This window comes from Aquila chrysaetos, chromosome 15 (assembly GCF_900496995.4).
Source record: "Aquila chrysaetos chrysaetos chromosome 15, bAquChr1.4, whole genome shotgun sequence".
In the NCBI taxonomy this organism is placed as follows: domain Eukaryota; kingdom Metazoa; phylum Chordata; class Aves; order Accipitriformes; family Accipitridae; genus Aquila; species Aquila chrysaetos.
Window position 1 is genome coordinate 22,189,246 of NC_044018.1, and position 18,880 is coordinate 22,208,125.

An 18,880-nucleotide genomic window follows, 5' to 3' on the forward strand; every position below is an offset into this window, starting at 1 on the left:
AGGCTGCTCTCGCCCTCTCTCCCTTACGTGCGCAGACAGACAGACACAGGTAGAGGGTCGGTCACAGCCCCACGTGGTTCAGAGGAGGCAGAAAGCAGCTCTGGGAGCAGGAGTTAGCAGTCGGGGCAGAGATGTGAAGCCTCACCCAAGGCTCAGCGATACTCTGGGTGCATTGGCCCACAGCAGCAGCCGAGCGGCTCTTGTGCCATCAGAGCAAAGGCGAAGCAAAGGTTTGGTGCCATTCCTCCACCCTTCCTCTCCTCGCCTACAGCGAGGATCTACCACGGTGCAGGTGAAGAGCACCTGGGGGAGCAGAGCACAGTCCTATGCGCTTTCTTTTCCCTTAGGGCAAAGCTTGCTTTTTAAAAGGAAATATGGCTCAGCTATGACAGGGAAGGCACACGGTGTTTGAGTTATTCCCCAGCAGTGATGATTCTGTTCAAGCTTTCACGCATTTTGGCTTTATGTGCCACCAGCCCTGTTGGGCTGAGAGTTTCAAGCTCCTGTAATTCATTACTGAAGAACACAGAGTGAAGGACAAACCGATTTCTTATTTGCCTTTTTTTCTTTTTTTTTTTTTTCCCCAACATTAAAAACCTTTATCAGCAGCAGGGTCACTCTGCCTTGGTATTTCTTCCTTACACTGGTTTAAATAACAGGAACAAGATACAGCCTCTTCCCCCAGTGAGGAAAATTACAGAAAAATAAAAGAAACCCCAAACATGAAGTGCTTTCACATGTGAGGAAACCATCCACATTCCTTCAGCTCATCTTAAGGCACCTTCAGGACCCATCTCTGCTGTCTGCAGAGGGAGCTAAGGGCACTGGCCAACCTTTCCATTGCTCGTGTCAGCCGAGCTGAATCTCACCCGTCGTTTCTGAATGGAAATGGACGGAAGCACCACTGAGAGTTAATTCAAGGCCTCACTCCACTTGGCATCAGACACTGCTTTGATCACCCTGCCTCCAATGTCTCCTTTGCAGGATGGACTTTGTCCATGGGGTGCTGTGGGTTACATGAAGCTCCTAAAAGCTATTGAAAAAGTGTGGATTATTGGTTTTAAAGCATTTCGCACTCTTAAAAAAGGTCACTTGCAAAAATGTTGCTAAGGAGGTGAAGAAACATCTCTTTCTGGGCCCTTTTGGGCTGCTTTTATGCCTACAAACACACTCACTACAGAAACAGGGGCACTCTGATTAAAAGTCAGCGACACACCGTAGCTCATGATTACACGCTTAGTTAAAAACTGAAGTGAACATAGCCCCAGGAACCGTATTAATCTACTGTTTGATTAAACTACCTTTCAGCTACCTTATTAAATTGTGACAGTTGTAGAAGAGTAACAAGAAAGTCATATGAAAGACAAGACTGATTTAGGGGGTTATGTTTTGTTGTCACTGACTATCATAACTAAGAGGGGAAAAGGCATTTTATTCAAGGTAGGAAAAGATATGACAAGCATTAATTTTTTTTTTTTTTTTTGTTTTATCACTAATATATTCATAGGGAAGTGCCATTGCACTGCACAGGTAAAACCACTCCTCACTTAAATCCCTGTGGCCATGTTCAAGTGAAGCCAGGGAGGTGAATTGCCACTAACACACAGCTCTGCCACTGATAAACCCAGTATACAACTTGCAATTGAAAAGACAATGCAGACACAGAATGTTTTAAGAAGGAAGCTCCCATGCAGCATCAGTTTTATTGGTGGTATTACCACTACAGCGGCACCTAAAACCTCAGCTGAGGCCAGACCTCCATGCATCTGGCACTAGCAAAAATGCATGGTGTAAAATGAGGGGCTTCTCAGCGAGGCACCGGTGGCATGAGGGTTACGCTGCCAGAACAACCCCCCAGCCATGCGGTACTTCCATCGAGGGCTGTGACGGATACTTTATAAACTAGATAATAGCTCTGCACGACATGAAACCTCAGGGTACCCGAAGGACAGAAGAGAGCCCACTCAAGCAGACTCTTCAGCCTGCAGCACATCTGCTGTATAAAAAGGCATGCACATAATTTATTTTCTTGTTTGTGTTCTGTTCTTAGTTTGATATACAAATCAAAGGCTCAGCATCATGATGACATTACCACTGCCTAGTAAGTGATGGAGCATCCACTGGTTGGTAACTACTCAAGCTCGCCTTCTTGGTCTATGGCATATTTGGAGATGCACAATCTGCAACTCTATAACCTCCAGCTTTAGAGATAAATAATGGCCTAGAGCAGTATTTTGATGCAGAAACATAATTTCCAGAGGATGCATGAAAAGATGTCAGAGATGTTGCCTTTGTTTTATACTTCCCTTTCTAGTAAATGAGTGTTACCTTGAGTCATTGTCCTAGGCCGTCTGTCCTCATGGAAGAAGACAGAAATTCTGCTTTAGACAACTGAGTATATATATATGTGAAAGAGTTTTTCATAAAACATTCAAGTGAATTTAATCAACTTTATTTAACACAAGAGATCAAGCTTGAATGCTTGCTGATATTCACTAGCAATACCATTTATCTCAAACAACTCTCCAGTCTACACTATATCTATTTGAAGAGAATACCAACCGTGTTTGATTTTCTGATTATTTAATACTTTTATTTCATTTGCCTTTAGGAGGTGGACTCAGGCATACAAACCAAACAGCTACAACATGTCTTGGGATTCCTTCTCAAAGAATAAAATAATTAACTTGATGTATCAAGACATAATTCAAACTAGAGAAGTTACTGCTGTTAGGAGCAGATCAGTTTAGTTAAAATTGTTTGGCGTCAGGAGATATTAACCAATATTTGCCTGATATTAGAGGTAAAACCAATCTGATAAATTTTATGAAATGGCTTTTAAACTGTGTTTGTAAAGAAGGTCGAATATTTACTAGCTTAAACAGTACTGCTATTTAAATGTTTTTACAAGCTAGGGAAGGTAAAAAGTAATTCCTGGAGCGTAATTCCTCAAACATAACAATTTATGTGCCAAATGAAATCCATTGCTGGTGTTTCTTAAAAGCTTTGCAAAACTAAGTAACGCAGCATTAACCTCCCCAAGCTCACCAGGCTCCTGACTTTCATCAGCATTCAATTGTTGATGAATTGCCAACATTTTTGAAGTAAAAGCCATATAAACAAAAGTACAAATATGTTTAAAATGTAAATGCTTTTTGGGGGAGATCAAGGAAGAGATTAAATACCTCAGTCTGGCAAAGGATATAAGGATGTTCCTTAACCCCCCCCCCCGTTTGACTTCAATAGGACATAAACATATGCTTGAAGTTTGGCATGCTCAGAGCTTTGAAGGCTAAATTCACAAGCAGGTTTGGGAACTGCGGCACGGAGCGGTATCCTGCCCAGATTTTGGGAGCCCAGCCATGTACTGAGGCTGGAGTTAGATATCTCTAAACATGGCAAACTCAGGTAGGGTCCAAGCACGTGGCACACGGAGCGCGGGGAGGGGGGCAAACTCAGCTAATAGGCAACCAGGAGGAAAAAAGTCTTTAGCTCGGCCCAGTTGTGGGTTTGGGGCCCTCGCTGTAGTGGATGCAGAGCTGGGACGGGTTCACGCGGCCGGCCTCCTTCAGGAGTCAGGGCCCCCTGGGACCGTGCCGGTCCCTCAGGGGAACGTGCCGAGGGAAGCAGGGCACCTCGGACGGGCTCCTTGGTGAGAGTGGCTGTGCGGGTGCCTTTCCTTCCTCCGCCAAAGAGCGCGTGCTCTAGCCGGCGGCAGGACGAAAGCGGCTGGGGATATCAGCTTCCAGCCACCTTCTGGGCAGCCCCCAGGCCACCTCTGGGCTTCCAGGCACGGGGGGATGAGAAGATGGGCATGTTGCTGCACACCCCCGCAAGGGTTCGATGTCTTGGCGCTCAGCACGTCCCAGCCTCACCCGGCCGAGGGGACACCTGAAAGCGGAGCTTCCAGTGAAAGGGACGGGCACGCCGCCGTCTGTCGTGCCCGGCGTGAGGTGGCAGCTGTACTTCAGAAAACTGGAAGTTTGGATTTAGCTTGTCACGGGAGCAGACAGGTCAGCTGCAGATGCCCACATCTTCTGCTGGATGCAGTCCCGACTTTTCACCTATTGGTGATTTTCAGCCCAGGCCCAAATCCTCAACAGCAAGTTTAAAGGTATCCAATTTGTAATTAATTGCTAATACACCTTCCTGGTGCTTCACCGTATGTTCCTGAGGCTCCTAAGGCCCGTACCTTTACTGAGTCTCTCCACACTCAGTTTGCTTATTGCCTGTGTTGTCTTCCTGTCATTTTCAGTGGTACCAGATAAAACCTTCTAAAACTATTCAAAGGAATTCTTAGGGAAAAAAGTACATATTCCTCATGAGCATCATTTCCATGATACAGTAAAAGGGGAACATCTCAATGGTCAAGTTATAATTTAATCTACTCTAGTATATCTTCTTAAAATTATGTTTGTATTACACTTAGCTTCTACCTAACAGTAGAGTTCATATTAGCATAGTAATGGCACTGGAAACAGCTAATGATCTTACATTCATGTTGCATGGGGGCAGGAAATCAGTTAACGAAAAGCTGCCCCAAATCATATGCATTGATTAAAAAGCCATAAAAATGGCATACTGAAGGCGGTGGTGGGGGTCACACTGCATATCTTCAATCAATGTGATTAAATGCTTTCCAGAGATATCATTCTTACTTTTATCAAAGGGATCAAGTATTTTGTCTCATTTCTTGTAGGTGAAGGCTGAAGATGGAACATTCCATTATATGATTTCTTATTTTAAATATAAACAGAAGGCTAGACAAGATGGAGGTAATTTGTGACCTGGTACATTGTAAAAAATGACCTCGTAAACACTGTTTTTCTGGGGGGAGGAGAGACATTCCTTAGAGGGGATGAGAAAGGGAAACAGGGGCAAGAACAATTTAAAAATAAAAAAAGGTAAAAATTTCAACCTGGTTCAATTTTTGGTTTGTTATGTTGCAGTGAGCAATCTGAAGAATTAAAAATATTCAGCTGTGTAGGATGCCCCTTAGTGGTTGAATATAAACACTGTTGACAGAAGAAATAATTTAAAACACGGAAAAAAACCCAAAAATAATATTTGTATTTAGTAACCGAGAACAAAGGATTTTGAACGCTAACATATGCACAGAAGAGCCTACAAAGCCATGTTTACATAAAACATCAGAAACAGTTGGAAAAATGCAAACCAATAGTAAGAGAACATTCCTGAATAAGCTATTGCATCGAGTGAGAAGAACAAGAAAACAAGGGAAAAGGAGGGCAAAAAAAGTCAATCTCTATTTTTATTTTAATCAGAATGTATATTATGGGATGAGTGGGCTTTGCAGAGCAATAAGATCAGATAATGAACTCTGCAATGAAACCCAACCCAATACTTTTACTGATGCTTTCTAGAGCAGAGAGTTTCTGTACGACATTACGAAGTTATCTGGTCTGGTGCCATGGTTCCTTCCCAACACCATACGGATGGTGTAGCCTGTGGCCATCTCTGCTGTTACAGAAGGCTACCAGCTTGCGTTACAATACACAAACATTTCTACACAAAAGGCATCAAACAATGCTTAAGATTCAATAGGAGGGGTTAGAGTACACCAATTCTGTAATACACACAAATGTACATATCTAGCTAGATCTAACAGTACAAAGAGTCTATGAGAGATTATTTTTATTTGGTCTGACTCTTGTCATGACGAATATATTGCTTCTAACTTTTCCTTTTCAAAACCAGTCTTCGCATAGGAGTCAATATGCAAAAGCTGCAACAAGGTGACACTAATGAAGCACGGCACCCCCATCGATTTGTTTACACCTACTCTGATTTTAACTGTATTTTATACCTTTAGATCTCCCTATGTATACATTGGATTACAAAAAAAGTCCGTTGTATTTACAGACAGTTCGTCTTATTGGGAAATCTGATGCCTCTGCTAGTCATTTTTCTTTTTTTCTTTCTTGAAGAAGTCTGTAATTCTTCCATCTTTTTACCTTTGCATGTAGAAGTCATGGCTGCAAAGTGTCTCATTACCTCCACACCAGTAACTGAGGCAGAAAAGCCACTCATCAGCACTACTGACATAAGCCTTTACTTCTTGGGTCACATCCCAAGGCAGCTTAAAGGGTCAAGGGAAATCTCTTCTTTTGAGTTAGCTGGTGTGTGCTGTAGCTGGATATACTGATCCCAAACATTCCCAGCAGCAATGCCGCCCGTTGCAGCAGCGTGTCTGATGAGTTGACAACGATTTTTCCTGCAGCTTGAGTCTATGGGAGAAACAGGGCAAGTTACACGCTGATTCAGGTGAGTGCAACACAAAAGCGGGTCTTTGGAATCTACAAAGCACATTTTTCTTCTGCATGGCATTTAATACAGTATGACTGCGCTTCCTGCTGCAGAGTATTCAGCAGAAACTATTGCACATTTTGGAAGGCCCCCCTTTTTATCACTTTGTAAAGGAAGGGACACGTTCCTGATATGATTTTTCTCTGTAACTCATTGATTTCAGTGACTTTAATGGGGTTCCCTCTGGCTACTTGGCTGAGAGGGAGAGCTGAATCAAGTGTGGAGGCTTAGGCATAAAGGAGAAGGGACTTTCTTTTTCTGTGAAGTACAAAGATCTCTTCCTTCCCACAGATTAGCTACTAGCACAGTGATGCTCCCTTGAATGTTAGTTATTAGGTCAGGAAAGCAAGGCTAAAAGGGATCAGTAACATCTTTTATTAGCTCCGCAGGTAGGACTAGACCAAGCAGACAAGTTTTAACACAGTCTCTTTGCCAAGTCCAACAAAAACGCAGGAAATGCCAATCAAAGTAAAGATAAAAAATTAATTATTTACTGATTATCTGAATAGCAATCAGAAAAGAAATTAAGTTACTCTTGCTTGCCTAGTACATATGATACACTGTCCAAGAAGCAGAAAAACAGTGGCATAGAGTCCCTAGAGAGCAAAACACAAATCCCTATACATATTGGTGCTGTGAGTTAAAACATAACACGTGTTTTTCTAGTTGCAGCATTTCTTATATGAAATGATGACTAGGCCTCCAATAATGATTCTTTTTATGCTTTCCCTTGCAGTCCATGGACAGAAAGCATGGAACCAGTGACAGAAGCGACAGATTCCAAGGAGCCTGATTTTCACGTCCAGATTCTAGGTTTTTTATGTGAGCTTAAATAATCAGAGCTGAGTGCTCTGACCTTGATAAATGTGGCTGACAGTGTGGCTGCTTCAGCAGCAGAATAAGTAAAGACAAAAGAAATTCCAAATAAAATTACTGTGTAAGGTGATATCAAAAGATATGCAGGGAGGCGTGAAAGAAAGTCACTGCTAGCACTGAAACACAGTATCCTTAGCTCAGCCTCTCAACTACTCAACTATCACCTCTCAGCTACTACAGTCTATGATTGTGGATGCAGATCACATTGCTAAGAGCTGTGAGATTTTCCAGCAAAAGGATATATACTCTCTAAATATCAAACTATGGAGTACAATATGGAAGATGCTTTACTTTGGTATATATATTTTTGGGCTGTTTTATTCTCAATTATTTAGCTGATTTAAAACATTTTCAATGCATGCTTTTATTTTTTTCTTCATATAATGATTGATATTCTGTTCCCCCAGTGTTCCAGAGGTCAATACTGATTGAGGTTTCCTTATCATAACCATAGAAGCTGGTTGAAGTGTTTCACTGACAGCTCATTTGAGTTGCTTAGGAACCCAGCATCCTTCTTCCCATTAACATTTTCCTATTGCCCCAAACACATTGCAAGAGAAAATGATGGAGAGGTAGTTTCTGTTTAAGCACTACAGAAACATAAACTCCTTCCAAGTATTCTGCATTCAGTATTGCAGCATGATACCAATTATCAAGAATTCTCAGAATTCATTTACTTTTCAGCAGAGGCTTAATTAAGACATCTTTGAGTTGTTATGCAAGTTAACCCACCAGAAACCAGTGTTCCCCTGGGTTGGTCACGCAATAATTTGAAATAAGATCACTCTGAGCAAGAGAAATACTGGTATTTCAAAGATCTAATTAAAAGCAGAAAAAAAGGCAGAATTTTCATACCTGCAACAACCTTATATACCCAGGTGTCATTCTCCGGAGAGGAATAAGCATCATTTCTGAGTCTTCGCAGAATTTCAGCCCCTACAATTTTAGAACGCACAAAACATTATTAAATCCCAGGGATTTTTTACAAGTTGACCTCTTAATGAAAGATAAGATTAAGTCTAATATGGTTTGCTACAATGCCACAGCGCTCCAAGAAGCAACACATGCAAACATTTTTTCCTCACCTGATGCTCTCTGCCCTGGAGCCCTTTACATGCTTAAGGTCCTAGGGGTATATAAAGCCCAGCTGAGTTGTATAACCTGTCACATGGGATCTCTCTGCACCGCTTAGGTGTTGGCAGAGCCCCAACTGTCCCGCCAGGGGCCAGGTATGTCTTGCAATATTGGGAAACTCTCTGGGAATGCCTGAAGATCATTAAGAGAGCAAAGCGACAGCTGACCTCCTTAAGAACAAAAGGGCCTAAGCCTGCTTTATAGATAGCACTGGACATAAAAAAAGGAGGTCATTATGGCATTTTGTATCGTAGAGTGACAATGCAAATAGGATTGGATGGCTTTTATGTAACTTAGAGCATATATTTATGCCCCTAGGGCAACCTGACTGGGTAGGAAGCTTAATGCAGCCATGACCCGAGTTGAGAGGAGGTGCTAAAATAACAGGGTTATTTGGAGGCACATTTAAAAATAAGTTCTTTCTCTTCTGCTAGTGTTCTCTTTCACTCAGCATTATGCATGTTCTTGCCCCTTTTTCTACTGCTAAAGCTTTACCTCTAAAAAATACTTAATCTAATACTTATTATTATTGTTATTACTATTTTCTGTTAACAGTGATTTCTTTTCAGTGTAGTGAGCTTGGATTCAGTTCTGCTCCTGGGGTCATATAGTTCACAATGTGAGAGATGGTGGTAAAATCTAACCTACAAAATTAATTTCTATTTCTTTTAGGAGTGTCCATGGATAGCCTGCGCTGAGAAAGCTCCTTTTTCCCATTATCAATACGTGCAACCTTGAATAAGGACAGCAAGGCAGAATTTGGCTCCAGTTGCAGTCACTTCTAAACATGCAGGGTAAAAATCTTCAGGTGGCGTAAGTCAGTATAGCACCAGTGAGCCCACACTGGTTTTCATCACAAGTGTGCCATAGAACAGCCCTGATTTACACCCCTTTTGTCTCTGCTACAGCAGCCTAAAGCTCTCTGAGAAATATTCCTGCTGTAAAAGAGCAGAAACATGAAATGTTTCTACTTGGAGAAATATTCTACATTAGCTATTCCACAACGAAATCACTTATCAAGAATTCTCATAACTCATTTACTTTTCAGCAGATGCTTAATTAACGTTATATAAAGGAATGATGCTGTTTTCTTCTGAGGCTCTGGCTTACACAGCATGCAGCAGGCAGATCTCATTTTCCTCTCGCTGCACCACGTTTATACCACGTGAACCCTGCTGGCACCAGTGGAGCTATGTCTCATTCACAAAAAGGTAGCTTGAGTTGAACTAGTCCTATAGAGTCAATCTAAATATTAAAAGCAAGAGACTGGGAACCTGCCAATCTGTTGCTGGTTTTCTTTAAATATGCAACTTGCACAGTGACCCCATGCTGTACCTTAAGTGCTGTGTACCTTAGCTATAGGAAATACTCTATTAATGGGCAACAATTGACATAAATTTGGGAGCTGACTGAAGTTAATGGAAAGCGTATCAGTAAATACAAGTCACCGTACCTGCCCAAGCGCATTTGGGATGAAAATCTATACTGTAAAAAGGCAAAGGCTTTTTTCTTGTTCTTGTTTCTCACCGTATGCCCCATGCTAACTTTCCTGCACAAACAGGAGAGTGCCTGGGCTCGCTGCCCAGAGCAGGACAAGGCTAATGCTGCAGAGACTGTGTTCTTCTGGAAATACACAGAACGTGGAGATTTTCCTTTAAATTTCCAGCCTTGCCTGCATTCAAAGAAAAACCTACTTACTGCAGTATCAGAGTTTCAGGAGCTGCGAAAAATGCTTTACTAACAATTTCTGTCATTTTGCGTGTAATTCTTTCCATTTGGAGAACAGCAGTGATATTCCTGTGGCACGGTATTCAGAAAGGGAGAGCTTTCCAACCAAGTTTCTTTGTGCGGAAAATAAAAGGAAAGGGAAAGAGTATGCCTTGAATGCCACAGCTGTCTTTAAAAATGATTTCTTGGCCATGCCCAACACAACTGAATTGTAGAACGTTTTCTGTAATTGCAGGTGTTACCAAAATCTGTAGTACTTTCCTGAGGACTCTGAAAGAATAACCCTGCCAGGCTGTTTCAGGAGAACTTTGAACAAACTAGGGGCTGCCTCTGTTCCTTTTGAAGTTCAAGCCTCTGAGAATTGAGTCCCGACTGCCACGACGCAGAGATGAACGTGCCCCTCCGGGGCAGGGGACCGGGTAACGGCGGAGGAAAAGCACAAAGAGCAAAGGGCTCTCCTGGCAAATACACGGGGATCCCACGCGCAGTGCAGACTGCTCGCCTCATTCATCTACTAATGCCTTCACTGCTGGAGGGAGGCACTGTTTTCTAACAGGCATCAAGCAGATAAGAATGCAAATGATATGCTGACATCCTCCTCATCCCAAAATTAAAGGCGAGGGACACTTTGAACCCAGCTGTCAATATTCACCACCTCGTGCTCTACTTCCATTAAGAGGAGAAATCAATAATGAAATTTAAAGTTTCTTTGCTGTAATCCTGTGCCTTTGGGACCAGCAAGGACATGCTTCCCCAAATGCAGCAGGAATCAACCAACAGAACAACTTCTTTCCACACCGTTAGAAGCCCCTTCTTGACTGGCACTCCCCAAAAATCTCTTCGTGCTGCCCGTGAGCGCGTCCCTGCCTCTCCGGAGCACAGTGCAGGGACACCCGTGTCAGCATTACCCACCACAGCTCAGTGGCAAGCGGCTGGGCAAGCAGGGCAGCATGGGGCTCAGGCCCCGGCTCTTTCGGTAGGTTTTGCAGCACACCGCAAGCCCGTGCTGTTGACCACTCCGAGACAGATGCCTCAAATATTTAGGCTGAAACTACACTGTAATCATTCCTGGACTTGTTGCTTTCTCTGTGAGCCCCAGACTTTGTTAGCTTCTCTTTCACAGACAGCTGCTTCTCCCATCATCCTGAATTCACTTTCAGATCCTTAAATATCTTATCTCCTAAAATCAGGCTCAACTTTCCAGTTTTCCTTGCTGCCTGTTCTCCGTACAGTGATTCCCATTCTCCAGGTCATTTTCCCAGCTACTTTCCAGTATTTTTGCTTTTATCCTGATGGAAGTGCAGCTATGTCAACATTTCCCCCTACACCAATACTTCAGCTTTAGCATCAGAAATTTCTCTTCAGAAGAGGGACCCGTACTGCTTGCTTCTGCTGGTCAGTTTTTGCCATCGCAGACCCTTGTGGGAGCTGGAATAGCAATGGTCTATGGCACTCGAGACTCTGGATGCTAGCGGGCCCTGACTCTCACCCATACAGCAGTCCGTTGTCTACATTTACCCATACTTTTTTCCCTCTCTGCTCTTATTTCTTAAAAAACCCTATTTCTAAAAAATTTTTAGCCATCCTGAAGCAGAGAGAGGGAGGAGCGAGGCAAGCTGGTAGGGTGCATGACTTAAACCACAGGCAACAGCAGCTGGGGAGAGCAGCTTCTCTTACACCTGCGTGGAAACCCAGACCAGGGAGTTGCAGCCAACACAGGGCTGTTACACAAAGGATGCTCAGAGAGGTTCACACGCACAAACATCCATTAGCGGGGTCTGCAGCTGACGGCATGCATGGAGTTGCTTTTGCTGAAAAATAGAAACAACAGAGGAATGGAGAGGTGAGGGGAGGTGAGAGACAAAATAAAAAAGGGGAAATAAGGGAAACTCAGTGGCCAGCGGGAAGAGAGGTGACGGGGGTGCCCAGGCGAGCAGCCTCCCCAGGAAGGGCTCCCCTCCAGCGCAGTGCGGTCACCCCAGAAAGTCCCTTGCAGAAAGTACACAAGTCTCATTGGGACCTGCTCAAACTGCTGTCGGTGGTTCCTGCTTGAGATGCTGTTATCGCCAACTGGTGCGTGCTGGCTGGGGCTGGTGTGTGCTGACGGACTGCTACACTCCATGCACATGTGTTATTGGCCCCAAGCAATGGTGGGAGAAGCGGGGAAAAGGCAGGTGATTCTCCTGCCGCTGCAGTCGCTTCCTATGAGAACCCGCCCCAGTCACATTACTGGCTTTGCTGGGAAAAGGACGCGAGAGCGACAGCGCGAGAGCAAGAACATGAGACCAAGGAGAAGAAAATCCTGCCCCACGGGCGGCTGGGGTGACGGGCACCCCCCCACTGCGAGGGGAAGGCAGGCTGCCCGCCTGCAGGCAGGAGGCTCTCGGCAGCGCGAAGGCGAAGGCACCTCGGGCAACGCAGCGGCACGTGCGCGTGCCTACGGGCATCAGTCACGTGTGAGCCACTACACGCTCAAGGGGTTGGAGCCGTTGTGTCCCAATAGCTGTTGCTCCTACCTGATGGATAAAGATTGCGGGCAGAACGCTGCAGGACGTTGCCTATGTGCGGTCGCATTTCTGAACAATAAACTGGTTTAAAGCAAGGCTCTCCACTGGCTACGAGGGTCATTAAGCTTGATTTACTCTAGGCCTTCCACACTGACGCAGGGGCAGTGTTTTAAAAGAGGACTTCCCGTAATGCATACACAATTTTCATTTTATACCTGGATCACAATAGCAAAATGTATTATTTTGAAGTCGTGATTTTGACAATAATTCAGATATTTAACTAAGGAAGTACTTTCCAAAATTCATCATCCTTAAAGTGGCCAGGGTGGAGGAATATGGGCAGGATTCTGAACCTACCCACGGCTTCCACTGCGGCTCTTTGCACAGGATAGAAGTAAACAAAGTGCTGTCACTGTAGGGAAATAAATAAAACAAGCCATAGAAAGAAAACAAACCAGCACATCTTCCTCTACACACAACCGCATGACTAATCTTGGGCTTTTTGACTTCAACAGTTATTAGATCTGAGAGGACGTCCTCGCAAATCATTCTGTGCATTACTTAAAAATTAAAGCTAAGCTAAAAGGAATTTTGTCTAAACCAAAGGTAACTAAAACACCAGCTCTGTAGGGGTAACAGGATTGGGCACTGTCAGCTCATAGAAGAAAGAGATGGTCCTGCCCCAAAGAGCCTACAATCTGTGGGGAGGCAGATGGATGCCACCAGATGGAGGAGCCCAGGGAAACAAAGAGAATATATCGCTTGGCATGCGAGGCAATGTTCTCAGCTCACTCACAGTCAGACTGTTTCCAAATTTTTGTAGGCGTTGCAGCAAAGCGCAATGTTAAGGAGGGATGTGAAGGTGGTTAATGAATTTTAAGATGACGAGGCAGGCAAGGAACAGGAACAATGTTAGTCATATTGTTGCATTACACAGTAATATCTCTGCGGAGCACAGAATTAGGGAGATGTATTGGAATATGTTGATGACAGAAGTAGGAAATACTGTCAATAAAAGAAGACTGCAATAGTGTGTGGATGAGTCGAGGCATAGACAGACAATTGCAGATAGTTCAGTCCTCAAAGTCATCTAAGGTTACAGATAGACAGCAGCAAGAGGTTGCGTTGCTGAGGCTTATGGAGTTACCATTGAAGTAGCTTAAACTACTCATTTAATTCCTGCTGAGAATTGACTCGTTCACTTCCCACAGCTCCACTGCCAAGCGGTTACTCCTGTATTTGCAGCCTGCCTACCCACAGTGCTCTGATGCCATTGAAGGACAAAATAATAGAAACCGACAAAAATGTAACAGCAAAAGAATAGCAGAAAACCAAGTTAATTTCTGCTGTGGAGAAAGGAGAACTTCTGCCATGAAAGAAAATTTTGTTAGAAATTGCTGCAGTTTGTACCTGTTAGAAACTACAGGGAAATCATCTTGGAATGCTTTTTTGAAGTATTTCCAAAGCAAAGGTAGGTAAGCACTGTCACTGGCAGAAGTATAGGTGTAGTGCAAAGGCAGGAGCACAGCTCATCTGGAACCCAGTTTCTGGTCAAGCAGGGCTGGATCCCTCTCTCCTAACTCCAGACGCGGCTAGCGCAGATGCCTGCCTCTGAACTAGTTGCTCTAACCTCCTGTTGTGATTTACCTATTTTAGATGTTTATGTTAAGATCAGGGAAAGAAGTGATGCTTGATAGCACAGTGAGTTAACACAGCTAGCGCAGACAGACATCAATGGTGTCAATACAGCCAGTCACGTGAACTGCACCCCATTGGTTTGACCATCAGAATTCAAAGTGAAGCTGGTTTGAAGAACGGCTACCAAGATGACCAAAGGAAATGAAAAGTATGTATTACAAGAAGCTACATTTAACCTCACAAAAGGAGGATCGTCAAAGCCTTCCTTTCCTCTTAGATACTGATGAACAGTGATGATGTCCTTGAACACTGATTTTTGCCTCATTCCCCAACTACGGGATGCGGTCAGTAGCCTAGCTTCATCTCCCCTCGCTCAGGGGAGGTCTTCACAGAGGGAAAGCAACACTGGTAAAATTGAGTGGCCCACTACACATGGGAAAGCCAACACATGAGAAGGACTGCATTTCAGGCTCTGCATCAACAGGTACTATCTGACCTGATGTGCAAGTACAGCATCTTCGGGGGAACCATCTCCAATCCCAGTAGACAGTCATTGCCCTACAGAACATTGCCAGTCCTGACTGCTACTGATCCGTGAGACATCAGTTGAATGAACAAACTCACTGTCAGTTTTTCTGTAGCTAAGGTGAGTACTAGTACAGATGTATTTAGTCATTTACAACTGAAAACCAAAAAGACCCCACCAAAATGAAAAAAAAAAACCCCAACCCCAACCCAAGAATATAAACAATGGGCATTAATAGAGACTTGGGGTCTTGCAGGTCTGAAGACCTTAATGGAAGGTAGCACCTTTCCAAAAGGTGCTGCTACACTCAGACCAACCACTGACAACTCTGATGTTTGCGTCCACCTTAATGATTTGTGCAACTTTGCAGAATCTGTAAGTTGGACTGCAACAGAAAACTGGTCTAGCAGATATGGGCAGGGAGAAGCTTGTCCACCTCTGCTGTGCAAGTGACATTGCATCACAAGCACTTCCCTGTTCTGTCTTTTGCTTAATACCCACTCCTGGAAAGTGGGTTGAGTGTTTAAAATGCATAGCAGAATAATAGCTGTCTTTTTTGAGCAACAGCTTTATGCCTTGCTGCTTCTGAGGCGGGTTCAGAAATTAACCAGCACAACATGCTACCAGAGAAGCTGGAACACTACGGGCTGTGCTCATGGGCCTGAGAATTATCTGGGTGCATATTGCTGGAAAGATTTACCTATAGCCATTATTCTGGGAAGGTTCACATCTGGCAGGCAGTGGATAGAATTCCAGTAGGAGTCCAGAGTCCCAGTTAACCCTGAAAACAGTTGGTAATAGAGTGCCCTTTTCCTCTCAAGTATAATAGTGCACTGTCTTGCAATGATCCCAGTATTCAGAGCACGTACCAACCACTTGAGCAAGGTAGCGCACTGGAAGGACACGGAATGCAATCCTGACAGTTTGTGAAGAAGGTGGGTATCATCATTATCATAATGCTATTTTTCAGCTACCAAGGCACTGCTGAACTGACTAGGGAAGCCTACGGCACACCTATGGACATACCATACCTGGATATGTAAGACTCGCAAGACACATCATTACTCAAGAGCACATCCACTCCTGTGATTGTGTGTGCCAATTAGCTGCTATTAATCCAAGACAGTGTATTATTTGCTGCTCTAAAGGAGTGACATACAATGGCTGCTATTTTGCAAAGAAACAAGGCATTAGGCTCTTTCCTGTGAACAGACTGCAATTTCCTTTCCATTTAGAAGAGACAAAGCAAAGAGAGGTGAGCTTGTTAAGGAGCAAGGCATGTCCTCTCACTCTGCTCTGCTCCACAAAGTCCACTAAAATGGGTCTCTACATCAAGACACCCACCAGATATTGGCTCCTGTGCCAGGCTGAACATGTGTTCCCGGCTAGCCAGTCCTCAGTGGGTGTTTTTCACTGTGAGAGTTGATCTGAGAAATTGTATTACAATCTGTGATGAGAACACTTCACGTTGTGTCCTTTGCTGCTTCTGTGGCTGACGAGACAAAAAGCTGGACCGTCAGACTCCATGTCCTCATGGACATCCCTCACTCCATCTGCAGAGGGTCCCAGATCATGAGAGGCTCTATCACAGCGTCCCAGATACCTTCTGCAGCTTGATACACAGCGTACAGCTATACTGACCTGCGTAGGGTTGTAACCTGTCCAATGCACGTATACACACAGCCCGGAGCCTTTTGAATTTGAACCACTTGTTTGTAAAAAGCTGGACAGATCATTCCTAGCAGTTCTGTATTACTGCTGGGAAATCTCAGCAGTAAAGTGCATATGCAAGTGACTATTGAGCAGGGTTCCTCCTCCTCCTCTACGTCCCACGTTGCAACCCTGTTACACACATGCCAAATCTTCACCATGAATCACACAAATGAGAGAGCTTAAGAAGCAGCCTTCTGACATGTAATTCCAGAATTGCAGGTATTTGGAGATGGCAGCTGAGGATAGGCAGCCACAAGATCTCCTGCGATGCCTGCGAATGACTGGGAGGCTTGCAAAGAACTGCCATATTTTGTGTACGAGAAAGACCCTAACATACAGTATCCTGTACTTTTCTGTAGCTAGGGCATTTTTAATTTGTTTCAGAGCACAGCCACAGTGTGAAAAAATAGCTGCTGTAGGGATGTTTGGGGTACCAGGACTCTGGAATGGAAAAGGATTCATTCTAAGAAGATAATATAGATACATTTAAAGCACGACCACAATTTTGGTTCTAATTCTGAAGTGCTGATTTACAAGAGAAGTAGGCAACTTCAATCAATCATTTCACTGGTACCTCTCTTCTTTTCAAACAAAATTTTCAGATAGTTAAAATGCGTAGGTTACGATATTCCATATAGCCTTATAAATTGTGAGTCATGAATCCTACAAAGGCACCTGATCCACCTTCTAAACAAGCCTGTAGAATCTTCTTTTTGGAGGGGTTGGAACTTGTTCTACATGTGATCATGGCTAAAATGAATCTGTAGCTATTACCAAAATGTAGATTTTATTGACATTTACCATTCCTGCATAAGCAAATGTGTCTAAACACCAAGAGGTTCTGCAGTCTTCCTTAGTGGTCTGCTAGGAAAGTTACTTACATTTAGCGGTAATGGATATCTAGATCTGTAACATCCAAAAATGGTTTCTAATTTAGAAACTGTAAATGCTTTAATCCATCCTCGCAGATATAAGGGCCTGAATATATATTGTTGTATGCTGCCTGTTTCCAATGCAACAGGCTAATGAATTAGTCCACCGCAAACACAAAAGGTCTGTAAATTCTCTTGTAAGACTTTAAACTGCAATATAAGAAGACATAAATTACTGGAGCCTTCCAAGTATGATAGAAAATGCTTCAAAGCTTTAAATTAAATTACACAGCTTTAGTGGGAACCTTGCTAGTTGAATTTCTGTTCTCGCACACTTTCTGACATGTCCCCTTGTTTTGTTTCCTTGTAATTGCCTTCATACTGCTGATTACACATGATTCCCATCCCTTACTATCTGTATTCCTATTTAAATGTTCTAATCCCTTGAAGAGACACCTATTATTTCTGGCATGGCATTGTGCCAGCACAGTTGTGGCTATTTAACACGATTGGTAATCTATTTTGAGGCATAATCCGGTGTAAAGGTGCATGTCTTATGTTGTGATCTCTAGCTGAACACTGGAAGATTCCTTCATCAACTTAAGAATAGGGTAAAACTATGCAGGAAATAAAGCATGAGAAATACATTAATCAAAAAGGCAGCATTTCTGTAACGTTTATTTTTCATTAAGTAGTGTTTATTCTGATTAAGTGTTGTGGCTGCCTGACTGTGAGGCCAAACAGAAATGATTAAAACAGAATTCAAATTACCTAGGAGTGGAAAACAAAACAAGAGGGGTAGAGCAGTCAACATTTGCACTTAAGCACGATGCACCGGACTCAGCACAGAGTTCTCTCTTCAGAGACTGTATTTCCCATGGCACGACTCTAAGAGCTCACTAGGACCAGATGGTATTCACCTAACAGCTCTAAACCAACTGAAGGATGAAATAACACAACTGCGAGCCGTGGTGTGTAACCTCTCACTGGGAATTGTCTCAGTGTCAGGGGCTGGGAAGGTGGTGAAATGGCAAATTTTTACAAAGGATTCCGGGGTGATCTGAGGAACTACAGACCAGAGAACCTGATGTCCTTGTTCAGCAAATCAGTAGGGACCAGTGCAATGAGCAGATGCATGGAAAAATATACTGGGAAACACTTCATTAAGCTTCTGTAAAGGGAAGACATACTTCACAAGCCTATTGGCATTTTTTTTTGAGGAATCGACAAATAAGTGGACAAGGTGTACTAAAGTGCATTTTTAAAATTAATTGGGGGAAAAAAAAAGCTCTTAAAAAGGAAGTCTCATGAGCTAAGAAAACCCTCATTTGACTGAATAAGCAATTAAAAGATACAAAAGAAAAAGTAGGAATGCAGAGTTTTCCTACTGGAAGGAAATCACCAATGCAATCCTATGGGACTTTATGCCAGGATCTGTACTGCTCAGCAAAGTCCTAAATGACCTGGAAAAGGTGATGAATAATGGGGGAACAGAGACTGCTGATTCCACTACAGTTATCACAGGGACTAAAATTGAAAGCTGACTGTGCAGAGCTGCA

At 43.4% G+C, this 18,880-nt stretch overlaps 1 protein-coding gene across 5 annotated transcripts in view; it reads right to left on the reverse strand.

The window, feature by feature from the left end:
• Positions 1-5,051: 5,051 nt before the first annotated feature.
• The window catches only part of ERICH1 (glutamate rich 1), a 100,562-nt gene continuing 86,733 nt past the window's right edge, over positions 5,052-18,880 (reverse strand). For 3 of the 5 annotated variants that reach the window (XM_030037043.2, XM_030037038.2, XM_030037039.2), the window contains 3 exons: positions 8,289-10,009; positions 8,059-8,139; positions 5,052-6,248 (listed from right to left, as the gene is read on the reverse strand). The gene's annotated coding sequence lies outside the window, so the exon portion shown is untranslated. The other 2 variants (XM_030037040.2, XM_030037042.2) reach the window with 2 other exon arrangements.